The following is a 17809-nucleotide window of genomic DNA, read 5'->3' on the forward strand; positions in this document are numbered from 1 at the left end:
GAGTAGTTAAAGAGCGGTTTTGACAGAAAAGTGCAGGAGGCCAGAGCTCAACTTGAGACGAATAGCATCTCCGAGCAAGAGAGACGCATAGGAACCTTCAGCGCGCAGAACTGCTGACACTGCGCATTCTCTGCAGTGGTTAACAGATCTAACGTAGGCTCTTCACAATACACCTTGGACCACCTCTGGGTGTAGATGTCAATCGTGATCTGCTAGGCATCTGAGTTTGTCCGCCCTGGGGTTCAGAGAGCCCACCAGGTGTTGAACCACCAAGGACATGCCTTGATATTCCAGCAATATCCAGAGGTGCAAAGCCTCTTGACACAGGATCCACAACCCCACCCAGCCCTTTTTGTTGGAGTACCATATAGGGGTGGTGTTGTTCGTGAACACCTGCACTAGCCTTACCCTGAATGAAGGAAGAAAGGCTTTTAATGCCAATCAGATTGCCCGAAGCTCCAACAGGTTCATGTGCAGCTTCGATTTTATCAAAGACCAGAGTCCTCTGATCTCTACCTTTGCACAGGTGGCCACCCCAGCCCAGAGAGGACACAAAAGGCTGGGAAGCCTGATGGCCATGGTGGTTAGGGGGAGGGAAGGGCAAAATAGGCATGGCTGGAGACCACTTCTGTACCTGCGGAAGGCAGACTGAAGAGTATGAGGGACCATAGACAAGCCCAAGGACCTGGTTGTAACTCTGCTGTCCTTGTAAGGTGCCAGCACTGAATCAGCCTAGTCTCCAAATAGGCAAGAGCCATCAAAGAGCATGTCCATGAGGGAAGCCTGGATATTTCCTGAAATAACAAACGTTTTCACCCAGGAGTGGCGCCGTAAGACGACACAATATGAAATCGCTCTGACTAGTGAGTCGGTCATGTCAAGTCCACATCTGATGGAGAACTTTGCTGCATCTCTCCTGTCGACAATGGCCTAAGAGAGTATGGCCCATGCCCCCTCCAGGACCATAGGGAGCACTTGTGCAACCAAATTGCATAGAGTATGGGAATAATGGGGCAATAGGTACGTGGTGTTCACCAAACGCTGAGCCAGGCTGATGGAAGAGAACATTCTCTTACCGAAGGTGTCCAGCCTCTTGGATTCCCTATCCAGTGGAGTGGTATGGAACATGCCAGAGTGAATGTGGAATGAGGAGGCTTGGACAACCACGCTCCTCAGGGTGGGGTGTTGGGTAAGGAAACAGGGATTTCAAGAAGCGACTTGATGGCAGCGGGCAATGGTCCTATTCACAAGATCCCCTGTGCAGGACTGGCTTGGACGAGTCCCAAGTAGGAAATCCGTTAGGGCTTCATTAAATGGAAGTACGGGTTCCGAGGAGGAACCTTCTGGCTTAACACACCTCTTCGAAAACATTAGCTTTGACTGCCACTGAGTGCAGGTTTAAGGTCCAGGACCTCACACCATCCTGCACACCACTACAGCAAGAGAGGCTCCCTTCGCCATAGCCACAGTAGGAGGGGAAACCAGGCCAGTGTCAGGCGAGGTGTCTCACACACTTGCCTCAACCAGTACCTCAACCATTTGCCCTCCTCAACTGGTTCCTCCCTATAACGGTCCATAGACCTCTTCCAAACGTCTTCTCTCCAGGCCGATCTGTTAAATAATGTAAAACCACAATGGTTCCAGAATGAAATACATCAAGGAAAACAAATCAAACAAAAATAAAAAACAGCAGGTACCCACAAGAAGGTTGTCAAAATAGCAGAATTCTTTTTTTTTTACATACTAGAGTACAAAGACAAACAGTGTGTGCTCATCATGTTACACTAAACAAATATACACAGTGTAAACCAAAATGATCCAATGACAAAGGGTTCCCAATTCAAAGCAAGATGCCTGCATTACAGCAGAAACAGAACACAATCAATGCTTTTTCCCAATCTGACAATGGTGCGTCAACGGCTTTTCGACCCTCATGATGTAATACTTCATGAGTCGTGGGCCCCTAACATCTTGTTCTCTAAAAAGGATGGAGACTTCTATATCAGAAGTGAGCCATCGGTATCTTGAGACGCTATTCTTCGTCAGTCCAGAGGTCATTTGCATTGTCTGTCTTATGGTTTCTCATAAAGTGTTTTCCTGTCCTGATAATGAATCCAAAAAATCATAAGGGTAGAAACTGGCCCAGGTTCCGGATCAATAGGGCCGCCCCTTTTGGGCGCAACTCCATCCATCAAATAAGATATAAGGCCCAGGCGCCGCTCAGTGGATGACTCGGCTGGGGGCTCCATGTATAAGTTGGGTATAACGATGGTGATGGCGCCGCCTGCAGGCGTCTGCACCGGAGCAAGAGCTGAGGATGGTTTCCGTCTCGTCTGCATGGCTCCGGATCTACTGAGCAATCCTTGTGGCCCAATAGGCACAGAGGGAGAACCCGCCGGCGTGGTTCCAGTGGGGGCTCCTTCCACACCCGTGGTGCCCAAAGACTTTCCAGAGGGGATGGCAACCCAAAAATTAGGCACTTGGCCTCAAAGTTCCTTTAACTGGGTGGGGGTCTCTCTGGCTCCAGAACACTCGGCAAAACTAACCCAGTTTAAGACCCCAATGAGTCATCGGGCCTGGTGTGAAGACACTCCCTCATCTCGTGGGGAGACTTTGGTGGACATAGGAAAGTCTAAGAAGGCTTGAATTTCTTAGACTTGTCTGCATTTCCCAATAACTCAGAGTGCAACGAAGAAGTCACGACGGGCTCTACAGACAGTCCCGAGAACTCCTATGCAAACCTCACCTCAAGCATTGCGGAATTGATCGATGTCAGGAGCCGAGCAGCTCACTCAGAACCTTGGGGAGCATGGTGCGGCAGACCTCACATGCCTTGGAATCATGTTCAGACTCCAGGCACCACAAACACACCAAGTGAGGGTCTGTTTCCAACATTTGCCTGTAACAGGTCCCACATGGATTGAAACCAGAAGGTTTCCTAGGTGACATCCTCATATCAGGAGAAAAATCTCAGAAAAAGGGTTAACAAAAAGTTTTTTTTAAAAGCCAATCAAAAAGTGAGTCAGGGATAGCTCAATCCAGATCAGCACCCTCTGGAGCGAAAAGGAAAGAACTGATGTCAGCACACCAATGTGGCACCTATATAGGTACCGCACATATCACTTACGGTGAGGATGCCAATGCACATGTTACTTGCCTTCGGTAACGATATATCTGTAAGAAACGGTAGTTAGTGTTAGATTCCTTACCTTAGAATATCCCCAGGCATCAGACTGGAACCGGAAAGTTTTGCGTAGCAGTACCCCTGCGCATCGGTAGGTGTCGTCTGCGGCTCCGCACCCGTCGTTGGCGTCGTTGGCGCCTGGATGACGTCGGAGTACTTAGACGCCGCCCTCGTGCGCTGACGTCAGTTCTTATACACAGATATTCCACGCCAGGAACGCAGAGCCATGATAAAAACAGACACTGGCGCCATGAAACTAGGGCCCTCAAAGGGAATACCTTAACCCTAGATAACGGTTCGCAGAACGGGGAGGATGGGTGGGACGGTAAGGAATCTAACACTAACTACTGTTTCTGACAGATATATCATTACCGAAGGTAAGTAACTTGTGCATCTGAAAGAAACAGGTTAGTGTTCGATTATTGACCTTAGAATAGATACCCTAGCAATAACAACCCCGTAGGTGGTTCTGCGAACCAATGATCACACCAGAAAGTCCTGGAGAACAGAACGGCCGAAAAAGCCATCTCTCCGGACAGGTAGTAGTGTCTAGCGAACGTGTGCAGCGAGGCTCATGTAGCTGCCTGACAGATGTCCTGCAAGGGGACTCCCCGACCCAGGGCAGTAGTAGCCGCGTGGCCCGAGTGGAATGGGCCCTCAGCCCAACAGGAGGCTCCTTTGTAGCCAAAGAGTAGCATACCTTGATGCACAGCACGACCCACCGAGAGATGGTCCGTTTGTGCACCGCCCGTCTCTTCTTAGCGCCTACGTACCCAACTGAGAGCTGGTTGTCCATCCGGAACTGGCGTGTGCGGTCCAGATAGAATGAGAACGCACGTTTTGCGTCTAGACGGTGGAACCTCCCTTCCTCTTTCGAGGGATGCGGAGGCGGAAAGAAGGTGGGCAAGGTGATGGACTGCCCGATGTGGAAGGCTGTGACTACCTTGGGCAGGAAAGAGGGACGCGTTCTCAAGACAACTTTGTCCGGATGGACAGAAAGGAAAAGAAGTTTGGAAGAAAGAGCCTGGAGCTCACTCATTCTCTTGGCAGAGGTGATGGCAACCAGGAAGGCAGTCTTAAGAGTGAGAAGACGAAGAGGGCAATTGTGAAGTGGTTCGAAAGGAGAGCACATCAAATAAGTAGGAACAAGGTTCAAGTCCCACTGAGTCATCACCAAAGGAACAGGAGGAAACATGTGAGCCCTTTAAGAATCTATTTACAACAGGGGACTTGAAAACAGAAGGCTGATCAGGTAGCCGTTCAAAGGCTGAAATGGCAGAGAGGTAGCCCTTCATAGTGCCCAGAGCAGAGCCCTGCTGGGCAAGAGAAAGAAGAACTAGTAGAACCTCTGAAAGGGGGGCACCATGCCACAAATGTATTCCATCTGCAGGCGTGTACCGATTTTGTGGAGGGAACGCCTGCCTGCCAGAATCACATCACAGACTTCAGGAGGCAAGCCAAATGGCCTCAACTGCCGCCGCTCAATCTCCACGCATAGAGGTGGAGACTGGACAGGTTTGGGTGGAGGACCGTTCCCTGCTGCTGCGATAGAAGGTCCTCCCGAAGAGGCAGACGAATCGAGGGATCAACTGACATGCTGAGTAGCTCGGGATACCAGTATCTTCGTGCCCAGTCTGGGGCCACAAGGATGACTTGGGCCGGGTCGCGCCTGATCTTCTTCAGCACTCTGGGCAGAAGTGGTATAGGCGGAAAGGCATACAACAGACCGCAGCTCCACTTGCAGAACTGATGACATAGCACGTTCTCTTCTGTGGCGAATAGATCTAACAAAGGCTCTCCCCACTGCTCAAAGAGACCTTGCACCACGTCCGAGTTCAGACGCCATTCGTGATCCATCATGCACCGACGGCGGAGTTCGTCCGCCCTGGCGTTCAGGGAACCTGCCAGGTATTGAACCACCAGGGTCACGCCTGTTCCAGCCATTGCCAGAGGCGCAGAGCCTCCTGACACAGGGTCTACGACCCCACCCGCCCTATTTGTTTGGAGTACCACATGGCGGTGGTGTTGTCCATGAACACCTGCACTACACTCCCCCGGACAGAGGGGAGGAATGCTTTCCGTGCAAGTCGGATCGCCCGCAGCTCCAGAAGGTTGATGTGGAGCCGGGACTCCGCCGGAGACCAGAGGCCTCTGATCTCCGCATCTCCCATGTGGCCCCCCCCAGCCCAGGAGGGACGCATCCGTCACGACTACGTGCTCCAGTTGGGGTAGGAAGAGGGATCTGCAGCTGAACCAATCGCGGTCCGTGAGCCACCACTGCAACTGTCTCGCAGTGCCCTATGAGATCAGGATGTCGGACAGGTTGCCATGATGCTGGGCTCACTGAAACTTTAGGTCCCACTGCAGAGCCCGCATCCGCCACCAGGCGCAATGCAACAGAAGGATGCAGGAGGCCATCAGCCCCAGAAGCCGCAGCGCCAACCTGACCGAGACTCGGGATAAAGGCTGAAAGATCGGAATCAGAGCCTGAATATCCCGAACCCGCTGTTCGGGAGAGTAAATCCGAAACCGCGCTGAGTCCAGAACCGCTCCGATGAAGAGGAGCTTCTGAGAGGGACATAAGTGTGACTTCGGCACATTGATGGAGAACCACAGCAGGTGCAGGAGGTCGGCCATAGTCTGGAGGTGGCTGACGACTGTCTGGGGCGAGCCCGCCTTCAACAACAAGTCGTCGAGAAAGGGGAAGACTGGCACCCCTAATCTGCACAGATGAGCTGCGACCACCGCCATCACTTTCGTGAACACCCGAGGGGCGTTAGTAAGGCCGAAGAGGAGCACAGTAAACTGAAAGTGCCGGCAGAACGGGGATGTGAAAATAAGCGTCCTGCAAGTCCAAAGCCACCATTCAGTCTTCAGGGTCTAGGGCAGCTAAGACCTGAGCCAAAGTCGGCATCTTGAACTTCTCCTTCCGAGGAAGCCGTTGACGTTCCGCAGGTCCAAGATAGGGCGTAGGCCCCCTTTACTCTTCTTGGGAACCAGAAAGTAGTGGGAGTAACAACCACACCCTTCTTCTGGCCCAGGAACGCGATTGATGGCCCCCTTGGACAAGAGGGCCGTAACTTCCTCTTGCAGAAGTTGCAAGTGATCCCTCGACATGCGGTGGTACTGCGATGGCATGGCTGGAGGGGTCGCCTCGTAGGGGAGGGAGTAGCCCCTTCGGACGATTTGCAGCACCCACCTGTCCGATGTGATGGTGCGCCAGTAGAGGAGGTGATAGCGAACCCTGCCCCCTACTGTCGTCAAATGGGCCTGAAAACTCGGACTAGGAGGGCTTTGAAGCAGATGCTGCGGGGGTGGATGTGGACTGGCCTCACCGCTGTCCCCTGGCTCCGCCACGGCGGTTACCACGTCCGCCGCCGCGCTGGATGTTAGTCTGCAGCTGGCAGGGCGTGAGGGGGCGCCCCTTCCTTGGCCGCGAAAGGAGCGAAAGGCAGAAGTTTGCTGGCACTGGCCTGACAGGCCCAAGGACTTGGCCGTAGCCCTGGAGTCCTTGAAACGCTCAAGCGCACTGTCTGCCTTGTGCCAAAGAGGCGACGGCCATCAAACGGCATGTCCATGAGTGAATTCGGGACATCAGCCGAAAAGTTGGCAGACCTCAGCCAGGCGTGGTGGCGAACCGCCACCGTCGTGGAAATCGCCCTGCCCGTGGTATCCAGGCCACATCGGATACAGTACTGCGCTGTATCTTGCCCTTCCGCAAGGGCTTGAGCACGTTTGACCCGGGCCTCCTCCGGGCAATCTGGCAGCACGTCCGTGACCGTGTCCCACAGAGAGTGGGTATAACTGCCCAAAAGTTAAGGGGTGTTGACCGACCGCAACCCCAAACTGAGTGAGGAGAACAGCTTCTTACCGAAATGCTCATACCTTTTGGATTCCCGATCAGGTGAAGCAGTCGGGAATGCGGTCTGGGAGTTAGAGGCCTGGATAACCAGGCTCTCGGGGTGGGTGGGCAGGAAGCTAGGGTCGCCCGGGGCCGGTCGGTGGCGCCTGGCCACGTTTTGATCTACAGGGGGACCTGTAGCGGGCCTGGACCAAGTGCCCAACAGAACGTCAGTAAGGGCCTCATTAAACGGCAGTAGAGGCTCCAAAGAGCTTGCCTGCGGTTTAAGGACCTCGGTGAGGAGGTTAGTCCTCACGGCGCGACTGTGAACTCAAGAGCCAAGGCCTTGGCCGCCCTCGTCAGCACCACGCTGTAAGCAGCACCCTCCTCCATAGCCACGGTCGGAGGGGAGACAAAGCCAGTGTCGGGAGAAGTTTCCAAACCACTGGCCTTCCCTAGATCCGCTTAGGCGGTGTCGCCCGAACCCCTGGCTGCGTCGGGGGAGTCGGAAGAGCGATGTCGTCTCTTCGACTTCTTGGAGCCCGATGAATGGTGTCTACTAGCCGAGCTATGATGACTGTGGCCCCACAACCGGTCCTTCGACCTCCTCCTCGACCTGGACCGTGAGCGGCGCGGGGCCGACTGCCGGAGCTCGAGGCGTTTACAGGACCGCTCCCGCCCAGCCTTCGACGTCAAGGCCCGGCAGTCGGGGCACGACATGTCATCATGGTCGGCCCCAAGGCAATAAAGGCACCGGCGATGGGGGTCGGTAACCAACATCAGTCGGTTGCAATCGGCACAGGGCTTAAACCCAGGCATCCCGGCACCGATAGTCTTACGACTCGAAACAGGATCAAAAAGATCGAAAAAAAGTGACTAAGGAGTACTGCTTTTTCCGGATCTGCGCTTGCTGGTGCGGAAAAAAGAAGAACTAACGTCAGCGCGCGAGGGTGGCATCTAAGTACTCCGACGACGTCAACCCGGCACCAACGACGGACGTGGAGCCGCAGATGACACCTACCGACGCGCAGGGGTACTGCTACGCAAAACTTTCCGGATCCAGTCTGACGCCTGGGGATATTCTAAGGAAAGGAATCTAACACTAACCTGTTTCTTTCAGATAATGGCAACACTGAATCGAACCACACCACCTACTGGCACGCAGAGGTACTGCTCAAAAATGTTCCAGATCCAGTTTGATGCCTGGGGATAGTCAAAGTTAAGGAATCTGTGGCTAAAAGTCTCTATCAGATAGGTGTTCACAGAGTCAAATGAAAATTCTGCTAGAACCTCATGGCTTCTGTTATTGCAAGCTTCAGAGCCAACAAGGATTGGGTATAACAAAAATCATCAATAGTATTGGTGCTCAAACGGCAGAGGAGAAACAATCAACAAGAGGCAAAGTAGTCACAAGTCTGGCTGAACGACTTGTGATTAGAACCCAACTGAAAGAGAACATGGGCTGTGGCAGAAGGCCCTGAAAATAATCCCTATATCGTCACAATGGCATGGCAGTATGGAAAGTATTAAATGCTAGAGTCTCACTCAACAAGGCAGTGGGATATAATGAGACTAATGATGAACAAGTATCAGTTATAAAACAGGACCAACCACAAATTGAAGGAATAGAACCATTTAGTATGGAACGCTTAGACCAGCCGGATTATTTCTCTGGAAGACACTAGAGGGATCTGTTTTGAAGAGGGCCGGGTATTCACCCTGAATGATAAAAGGCCTTTTCCAGAACCCACAGGGCCAGAGAAAATGGTAGTCTCTGGCAAAAGACTATAAACCCACTTCAACCATTCAATATTCTTCTGATTTACATATGAATACATTTGAATCTTCACAATACATAGATTTTCCTAAAGGAGATTGGTACAATATCTGTTGCTCCTGCATATCCTTAATTGTGTGCACAGAGGGTGAAAAACCTGTGTAGACTGACAGTTGGAATAAGCTCCTCTCTTTCTGTTTATCATATCACACTAAATGTTACAGGCTAGCGGCTAATTGGGCCCAGACTTTGTTGATTATTGTGGAAACCGTCATTTCACTCTTATGAAGCTCAAACAAAGGTATTGGATATTGATATTTCAATACATTATCAGCTCCCGGCCTGAATATGCTGGTAGACATCACTGCACTTACCTTGGCAATTCAACTAGCATTCTTAATCCCGGGGGGTACACTCAAATAGACTCAGCCCAAATAGGCACCTTGGAGGATCCAACAATTCTGGACCTCACAGCCATGTTAAAGTGGTATATGGAAGATAAAGGCAGCCACGGGGCCCAAAAACAACAAGCATTTGCAATGCAATAGGTCTCGCATTAGGAAAGTTTGAGCTATTGGTATTGTAAATGAGATTTTTTTAATTTGTGTGTTGGTTTTGAAAATAGCGAAATTAATAGCTTTGTCATTTACAATGCCAATAGTTTTAACTTTCGCAAATGTGACACCTATAGCATTTGTACTGCAATATGTGTTGTATTTACGTGACTTAGATGTATTGATATTACAAATAACAATGGCTTTTAATTTTTTTTAATAATCGATACTTAAATAAAAGTTATTGTAATTTATAATGGCAATAGCTTAAACTTTTGTAAATGACTTGTGAAGATTGTGTTCAGTGTATTTTATTGAGACGAAAATCCAAGAACAGAAGTGAAATATTAACATCTTTTTGTGACATTTGTAATAAAGCTTGAAACGTTGAGAGAAAATATTTGAACCAGTTGTTGTTGAATGGTTGCACAGATTGGTGTTGTGGTGGCGACGAGTGATGCTGTGGCGTTCAGTGATGCTGTTCTAGCGCATAGTGATGTTGTGGTGCCCCTGAGTGATGCTGTGGAGCTGCCGAGTGATGCTGTGGTGATGCGATAGATAGAGGAGAAGATAATATGGACTTCGAGAAATAGGCGGTTGGAAGAGAACCGCAGTTTAGCACAGGAGAAGAACACATTGAGTTAAAGAAGGATGCGTGGTGGAACATAGCAGCAGATTAGCACAGGAGAAAAGAACAGTGAGTTAGAGAAGGAGGCTGATTGGAAGAGAGCATCAGATCAACACGGGAGAAGAGAAGAGAACAGGGAGTTAGAGCAGAAGGTTGGTGTAAGAGAGGGGCAGATCAGCACAGCAGAAGAGACCAGGAAGTTAACGAATGATTTTGGGTGGAAGCGAGCAGCAGATCATCACAGGATAAGAACAGGGAGTTAAAAAGGATGCGCGGTGGAAGTGAACAGCATATTGGCACAGGAGCAGAGAACATGGAGTGTGAGAAAGAGGCGGGTGGAAGAGAACAGTAGTTTAGCACAGGAGAATAAAACAGTGATTTAAATAACGGTGTGGGGTGGAAGAGAGCTGCAGATTAGCACAGGAGAAGAGAACAGTGAGCTAGAGAAGGAGGTGGGTGGAAGAGAGCTGCAGATCAGTTCTGGAGAAGAGAAGTGAACAGGGAGTTCGAGAAGTAGGTGGGTGGAAGAGAGCTGCAGATCAGCAGAGGAAAATAGAACAGTGAATTTGAGAAAGATGCGAGTGGAAGAGAGCAGCAGCTCAGCATAAGAGAACAGGGAGTTAAAGAAGGAGGCGGGTGGAAGAGAGTAGCAGGTCAGCAGAGGGCTAAAAGAAGAGAACATGGAGTTAGAGAAAGAGGTGGTTGAAAGAGCAGCAGATCAGCACAGCAAAAGCGAACATGGAGTTACAGAAGGAGGTGGGTGAAAGAGATCAGCAGATTAGCACAGTCGAAGATAACTTGGATTTAAAGAAGGAGGTGTTGTTGAAGAGAGCAGCAGAACAGGATGTGAGAAGAGAACAGGGAGGTAGAGAAGGAGGTGTGTGTAAGAGAGCTGCTGATCAGTTCTGGAGAAGAGAAGTGAACAGGGAGTTCGAGAAGTAGGTGGGTGGAAGAGAGCTGCAGATCAGCAGAGGAAAATAGAACAGTGAGTTTGAGAAAGATGCGAGTGGAAGAGAGCAGCAGATTAGCTTTGGAGAATAAAACAGGGTGTGTTTGAAGAGAGGATGTGTGTTTGAAGAGAGCAGCATATAAGCACATGAGAAGAGAAGAGAAAATGGAGTTAGAAAAGGATGCAGGGTGGAGGAAATAAGCAGTTCTGCATGGGAGAATAGAAGAGAACAGGGAGTTAGAGAAGGAGTTTGTTGGTAGAGAGGAATAGATCAGCACAGCAGAAGAGATCAGAGTTAAAGAAGGAGGCGGGTGAAAGAGAACAGCAGCTCTGCACGGGTGAAAAGTAATGGTAGTTAGAGAAGTAGGCAGATGGAAGCTAGCTTAAAGATAATCACAGGAGAAGAGAACAGGGAGTTATTGAATGATGCTGGAGGAAGAGAGCATCAGATGTGCATATGAGAACAGAACTGGGATTTAGAGAAGGATGTTTTTCAAAGGTAAAGCAGATCAGCACATTATTAAAAAATGGAGTTAAAGGAGGAAGTGGTGTGGAAGAGAGGAGCAGATCAGTACAGGAGATGAGACTCGGGATTTAAAGAAGGTTTTTGGGTTGACAAGAGCAGCAGATTAGCAGAGGAAAATAGAACAGTGAGTTTGAGAAAGATGCGAGTGGAAGAGAGCTGCAGATTAGCACAGGAGAAGATAACAGAGAGCTAGAGAAGAATAAAACAGGGAGTTAAAGAAGGATGTGTGTTTGAAGAGAGCAGCATATCAGCACATGAGAAGAGAAGAGAAAATGAAGTTAGAGAAGGATGCAGGGTGGAAGAGATCAGCAGTTCTGCACGGGAGAATAGAAGAGAACAGGGAGTTAGAGAAGGAGTTTGTTGGTAGAGAGGAACAGATCAGCACAGCAGAAGAGAAAAGGGAGTTAAAGAAGGAGGTGGGGTGGAAGAGAGCAGCAGATCTGCAAAGCAGAAGAGAATAGAATAGGGAGTTATAGAAGGAGATGTTTTGTAATTGAGCCTCAGATCAGCATAAGTTAACCTGGAGTAAAAAAGCAATGCAATATGTTTCTTATTTTGAAATGTAGAGCTATTGCTATTGTAAATGTCTAATTATTTGTAAATGTTTTGTTGTGAATAATATTGAAAATAACTGCTTTACCATTTACAACTGTAATAGTTATAACTTTTTCAAATGTGACACCTATATCATTTGCAATATGTGTTGTATTTATGTGACTTACATGTATTGATATTGTAAACAACAATTGTTTTGAGTTGGAGGGTGGATTTTGAGGGTGGAGATGGATATTGATTTGTAGTGTGGATTTGGCTTTTGATTTAGAGGGTGGTTTTTGATGTTGGAGGGATGATTTGGAGGGTGGATTTGGAGAGTGGATTTGGAGAGTGGATTTGGAGTGTGTATTTGGAGTGTGTATTTGGAGTGTGTATTTGGAGTGTGTATTTGGAGTGTGTATTTGGAGTGTGTATTTGGAGTGTGTATTTGGAGTGTTGTGTTGGATTGTGGATTTATAGGGTGTATTTGGAGCTTGGGGTTGGATGGTGGAGTTGTAGGGTGGATTTGTAATTTGAGTGTGGTTTTGTAGTTTTTCGTAGTTTGTGTGTGGATTTTGCGGGTGGATTTGGTTCTGGACGGTTGTTTTGGAGGCTGGATTTGTATTTGTTCTGTGTATTGGTAGTGTGTTTTGGATGTTGGAGTTTGAGGGTGGAGTTGGATGTTGTTTTTGGAGGGTGGTGTTGGAGGGTGGATTTGTTTTTGGAGGAAGGATTTAGAGGGATGATTTGGAGTGTTGAGTTGGAGGCTGTAGTTGGATATTGTATTTGTTGGGTGTATTTGGAGGGTGTAGTAGTGCTTTGTTGGTGGCTTTGGATGGTGGAATTTGAGGCTGTAGTTGGAAGGTTTAGTTGTGGGCGGGTAGTGGTTGTGCTAGAGTGTGTGCGCTAGAGTGTGTGCGCTAGAGTGTGTGCGCTAGAGTGTGTGCGCTAGAGTGTGTGCGCTAGAGTGTGTGCGCTAGAGTGTGTGCGCTAGAGTGTGTGCGCTAGAGTGTGTGCGCTAGAGTGTGTGCGCTAGAGTGTGTGCGCTAGAGTGTGGGCGCTAGAGTGTGGGCGCTAGAGTGTGTGCGCTAGAGTGTGTGCGCTAGACTGGTGGATAGGCCTGTTGCGGATAGTGTGGTTGCGTATAGAGTGGTGCCGGATAGAGTGTTAGAGTTTTGGTGGAGAGAGTGTTAGAGTGGTGGCGGTAGAAGGTTGTACTGTGTGTGAAAGAGAATGTGTGTGAGAGAGAGTGTGTGTGTGTGTGTGTGAGAGAGAGAGAGAGTGTGTGCGCGCGAGAGAGAGTGTGTGGGTGTGTGAGAGAGAGAGTGTGGGTGTGTATGAGAGTGTGGGTGTGTGTGAGAGAGAGAGTGCATGTGTGTGTGTGAGAGAGAGAGTGTGTGTGTGTGAGAGAGAGAGAGTGTGTGTGAGAGAGAGAGCGAGTGTGTGTGTGAGAGAGAGAGAGTGTGTGTGTGAGAGAGAGTGTGTGTGTGTGAGAGAGAGTGTGTGTGTGTGAAAGAGAGTGTGTGTGTGTGAAAGAGAGTGTGTGTGTGTGTGTGTGTGAAAGAGTGTGTGTATGAGTTGAGGGGTGTGAGGGTGAGGTTGAGAGGGTGTGTGAGGGTGAGTGTGTGAGTGTGTGTGTGATGGTGAGAGGTTGTGTGAGGGTGAGAGGATGTGTGAGGGTGAGTGATGGTGTTTGAGGTTGAGGGTGTTAGGGTGTGAATGTGAGAGAGTGTGAGGGTGAGTGAGGCTGAGAGTGTGAGGGTGAGTGATTGTGAGAGGATGTGTGATGCTGATAGGGTGTGTGAGGGTGAGACTGTGTGAGTGTTGAGAATGTGAGAGGGTGTGTAAGGGTGTGTGAGTGTGATTGTGTGTGAGGGTCAGCGGGGGTGAGGGGGTGTGATTTTTGATGGTGTGTGGTTGTGTGATGGTGACGGTGTGTGAGTGTGAGGTGGTATGAGGCTGAGTGTGGGTGAGGGAGTGTGGGTGAGGGAGTGTGAGTGTGGATGAGGGAGTGTGAGTGTAGGTGCGGGTGGGTGATAGTGAGTGTGAAGGGTGTGTGAGGTTCGGTGAGTGTGTAAGGTTGAGGGGGTGTGTGAGGGTGTGGGGGTGTGAGGCTGAGTGTGTGAGGGTGTGTGAGGGTGTGTGCGTGTGAGGGGGGTGTAAGTGTGTGAGGGTTGTGAGCTTGTGCGTGTGTGTGTATATTTGCTATAGTGCATTAGTTCTATTTTTTTGGTGTGTGTATTTTGTGTATTGTGTGTGTTTCCGTATTGAAATGAGTCCTTTCTTTCTTTTGATTTTGAGTGTTTGTATGTTAAAATGGCAGATGTTATAATGTCCCCTAACGCTACTTACGTATTTTTGTGTAGCGGTCTAGTCTTTTTTAATTGTTGAGCGTCATTTTGGAAATTCCCAGATTCTCGTGCCTGCGGTTTGTGGAAGATGTGCCGTGCCGAGTTTGCTGTGTGGTTGCTGCGTCGCCTGACAGGTCATTTTTAAAAAATAATTTCAGTTGTTTTGTGTTTTGTTATGTAGTGTTTCTCTTGTATATTTTTCTCTCGCTTAGGGTTTGGTTTTGTAAGTAATTTTTTCCTTCGTTATACTTATTTTAATCGGTTTTAGTATGTACGCAATGTATACCTCTAGAATGTTAATATTATATTCATTTTATTTCTTTTGTGAAATATTCGATTTAATATATTGCAAAAAGTTATTTTATTTTTCGTACTAGTGCTACATGTTGTGAAATTGTGAGTCTTACCTTGAAAGTTTGATTGTTTTTTACTATTTATTTTGTTTAATGATCACTGTGTATTTGTATCGGCCGTATTGTTTTGTCTAGCAGCATAAATTTGTAGTCCGTATAAGTGCTAGACCTTGAACTCCATCTTTCTGTCTATTGGTAATATTGGTTTTGTGAATACTTTTAATTGTTGCTGGTTTGCTGTGTATTTGACCGATATACACACTGTTCTGTTTTGAATTATTTGATGGTTTTTTGTGTATTTTGAAGTTCATGTGAATCTACTTGTTATTGTGAAACGCTGTGAAGAGACAGGCCATTTCGATTAAGCACTCTACAACACTGCCTGTGTTTTTGATTTTTCACCTAGTGTACTCTATGATTTCGATGGTCAAATTTACAAAATGCCCAAGTGTCATTTCTCAGTGTTTATTTTGCAAAAGTATGTTTTTTTTGCATGCTGCATAGCTTGAAACCATTGCGAAAGCCAATAGATCTTAAAGGTGAGGCCCATTGGCGTTGTCATTTTTCTTTTCTAAAGGTAGCGTAGTGTTTAACTATTATTGGTGTTATTGTGTGTGCGTGGAGTTTGATGTTTGATTTTGATAGTGTAGTTATATGTTGGAGTTGTATGCTGTATTTGGATGCTGGTTTTGGCGTGTGAGCTTGTGTGTGTGTGAGTATATTTGGTATAGTGGATTTTTAGTTCTATATTTTCTGGTGTGCGTTTTGTATATGTGTGTGTTTTCGTTAAGCAAGGTGATATTTTTTTCTTTTGTGTGTGAGTGTTGTATGTGTGTATATTGTTGGAAAGTATGTGAAATGCTAATGTCCCCTAACGTTACGTACGTATTTTAGTGTAGCGGTCTAGTCTTTTTTTGAGTTAAAAAAAATATTTGATTGACGTCTTTCCCCGCCAATGCTATTGCTACGTTGTGTTACGTAGCGTCCTAATTGTAGCGCGTCATTCAGGAAATTACTAGATTCTCGAGAGCGTCGTTTTCGGAAGGCGTACAGGGTTTGCTGTCTGTCTGCTGCGTCGCCTTGAGGAAATATAAATTTTATGGTCAAGAAATGTTCCCTAACGTGTACCCCACCGTCTCCATGTACGAGCTTAAAGTGCATGTAACTTCCCTCCTGTGCCAGCTATGAAGACGCAAATACATTTGCGTCCAACGTTAACATGTCCTCTTTCAGATCCACCCTGAATGGGTCGGATATTCCGTTCCTAAGTAGGCCTTGCCACCGTCTTTGTATGGTGCACTTTCACGTATTTCTGGCTCTGTGCGAGCTAGGCCCTGTTTTCTGTCATCGAGCCTCTTTTCAAAATCATCTCTGCCTCCTGAAACTGCAACGTGGGATGCCCCCCCGTGAACTCTGTCCTACTCCCTGCGAGGCGAGCGGAGCCTGGCTCGGCCTGCTTGCCTGCCAAAGACAGTATTTCACCTTCACGTTATCAGCATAGCCAAGCTCAGCTTCCCGAAAACACATTCCAGTCCAGCAGAATAGATAAACAACCCCTCAGCTGCAGAGCAAAGGGCCCGGCCTTTCTGTCTCCATGCAAGTAATTCATAGCTCCCGTTACCATGGTAGGCCCATGGCCCCCTCGCTTTACACTCAGACACGTAGGCACATATGCACGCATTCATAGTCAAGTATAGGATAGCCTCTGCCCAAGAGACCTTTCCCTCTAGATAATATGGTTCCCAAACATCAGATATCAGATATGATATAGGAACGGGTTGATCTGACATGCCAGACTTCTGTCTCTTTCCTCTAGTGTAAATGTCAAGTCCCCTGCACCCTCCAGCTTCACGTCAATCATACGTCATGCAGCTGCGCACGCATCCAGATCTCAGATTTCCGCTGACATTGCAAGATTCTGCTATGTACCCACCCACTTGTGACACCTTTTTTTTTGTGACGTTTCTAGCACACACCTCTGTGTACGCCCTAGTTCACGCCTTCTGATTACGTATTGCTAACACGTGTGTGCTCTTATCTTGTTTCTCTCAGCTGTTACGCCTTCTGTATTGATTTCCATTATGTGCTTTAAGTATAAAAGTTATGTATTGTCAATAAAGTATGCTCTATCCCTTCCTGAACCCCAGTGGTGTCAGGAACCCGATATCCGGTTCAAGAACCATTCCTTTTTAAGGAATAAAACCCCTAAGAACTCTAACACCACGGACTCTGCGTCTTTCTTTCCGATTGAGTTATTTTATAAGTACTTACCTGCATAGAAATTAGGACGGTAATTAAATATTTACCACATAAATTTGGCGCCCGAATAGGGACCCCTCCCCCACCCCACGCGCCGGTTGGTACGTTGCAACCTTTGCCCCCTGCCATAGTCAAGACGGACAACTACGCGTACCCGCAGGATTTCCTGTATCTCCCTCAGGCCTACGGAGGTGACGGAGACTGCGATCAGCACCCAGACGAGGCGGTGAGGAGTGCGGAGGATCCCGACCAGAGCCTAGCCGAAAGAAGCAAGGTCCGAGGTGTCAAGAGGCCCACCAGTTCCGGAGTATTCACGTATAGAGTCGAGTCGAGTCCGGTCCAGTCCAGTCGAGTTTTTCCGAGGCCTTCTGTTCCGTGCTTCCCGGTGAGTACCGTTGCTGGGGACGCATCTAGACGGGTGCATTATTATGTATCCGGTAAAGACGGGTTTGGGTACACAAACACGGTCTGCGCTGTTTTAGACAGTGTATCTGTACTGTTTAGCAGTACATCAGGCATTCAAGTTCTTGCACTGTTCTTGGCAGTGTATCTGTACTGTTTAGCAGTATATAAAGTATTCAAGGTTTCGATTTTTTGTTCTCGTTTTCTGGAGTTCAAGGGTAGTCCATATGTGTTCAAAATGTTTCATGTGATTAATGTTGTGGTATGAGTGACTGTTTGATGTACATTACTGTGTTTTTGTATAACTAGCTGTGTTCAGTGTAAGTAACAAGTATCGAGTGTCCAGTACCAAGTAACAAGATGCAGTTTTTCAATAAATTAAGACAGATAGGAACTAGGAAAGGGATTCCAGAGGAAGAAATTCCTGTCCCCCCTAGGGACACTCCTGGAA

The 17809-nt window shown here is 48.1% G+C and overlaps 1 protein-coding gene across 11 annotated transcripts in view; it reads right to left on the reverse strand.

Annotated features, from left to right (window-relative positions):
• PHF14 (PHD finger protein 14) overlaps nucleotides 1–17809 on the reverse strand; it is a 1195141-nt gene that overhangs the window by 647403 nt on the left and 529929 nt on the right. The window lies entirely within an intron of this gene.

The sequence above is a fragment of the Lissotriton vulgaris genome, chromosome 10 (assembly GCF_964263255.1).
Source record: "Lissotriton vulgaris chromosome 10, aLisVul1.2, whole genome shotgun sequence".
NCBI lineage: Eukaryota > Metazoa > Chordata > Amphibia > Caudata > Salamandridae > Lissotriton > Lissotriton vulgaris.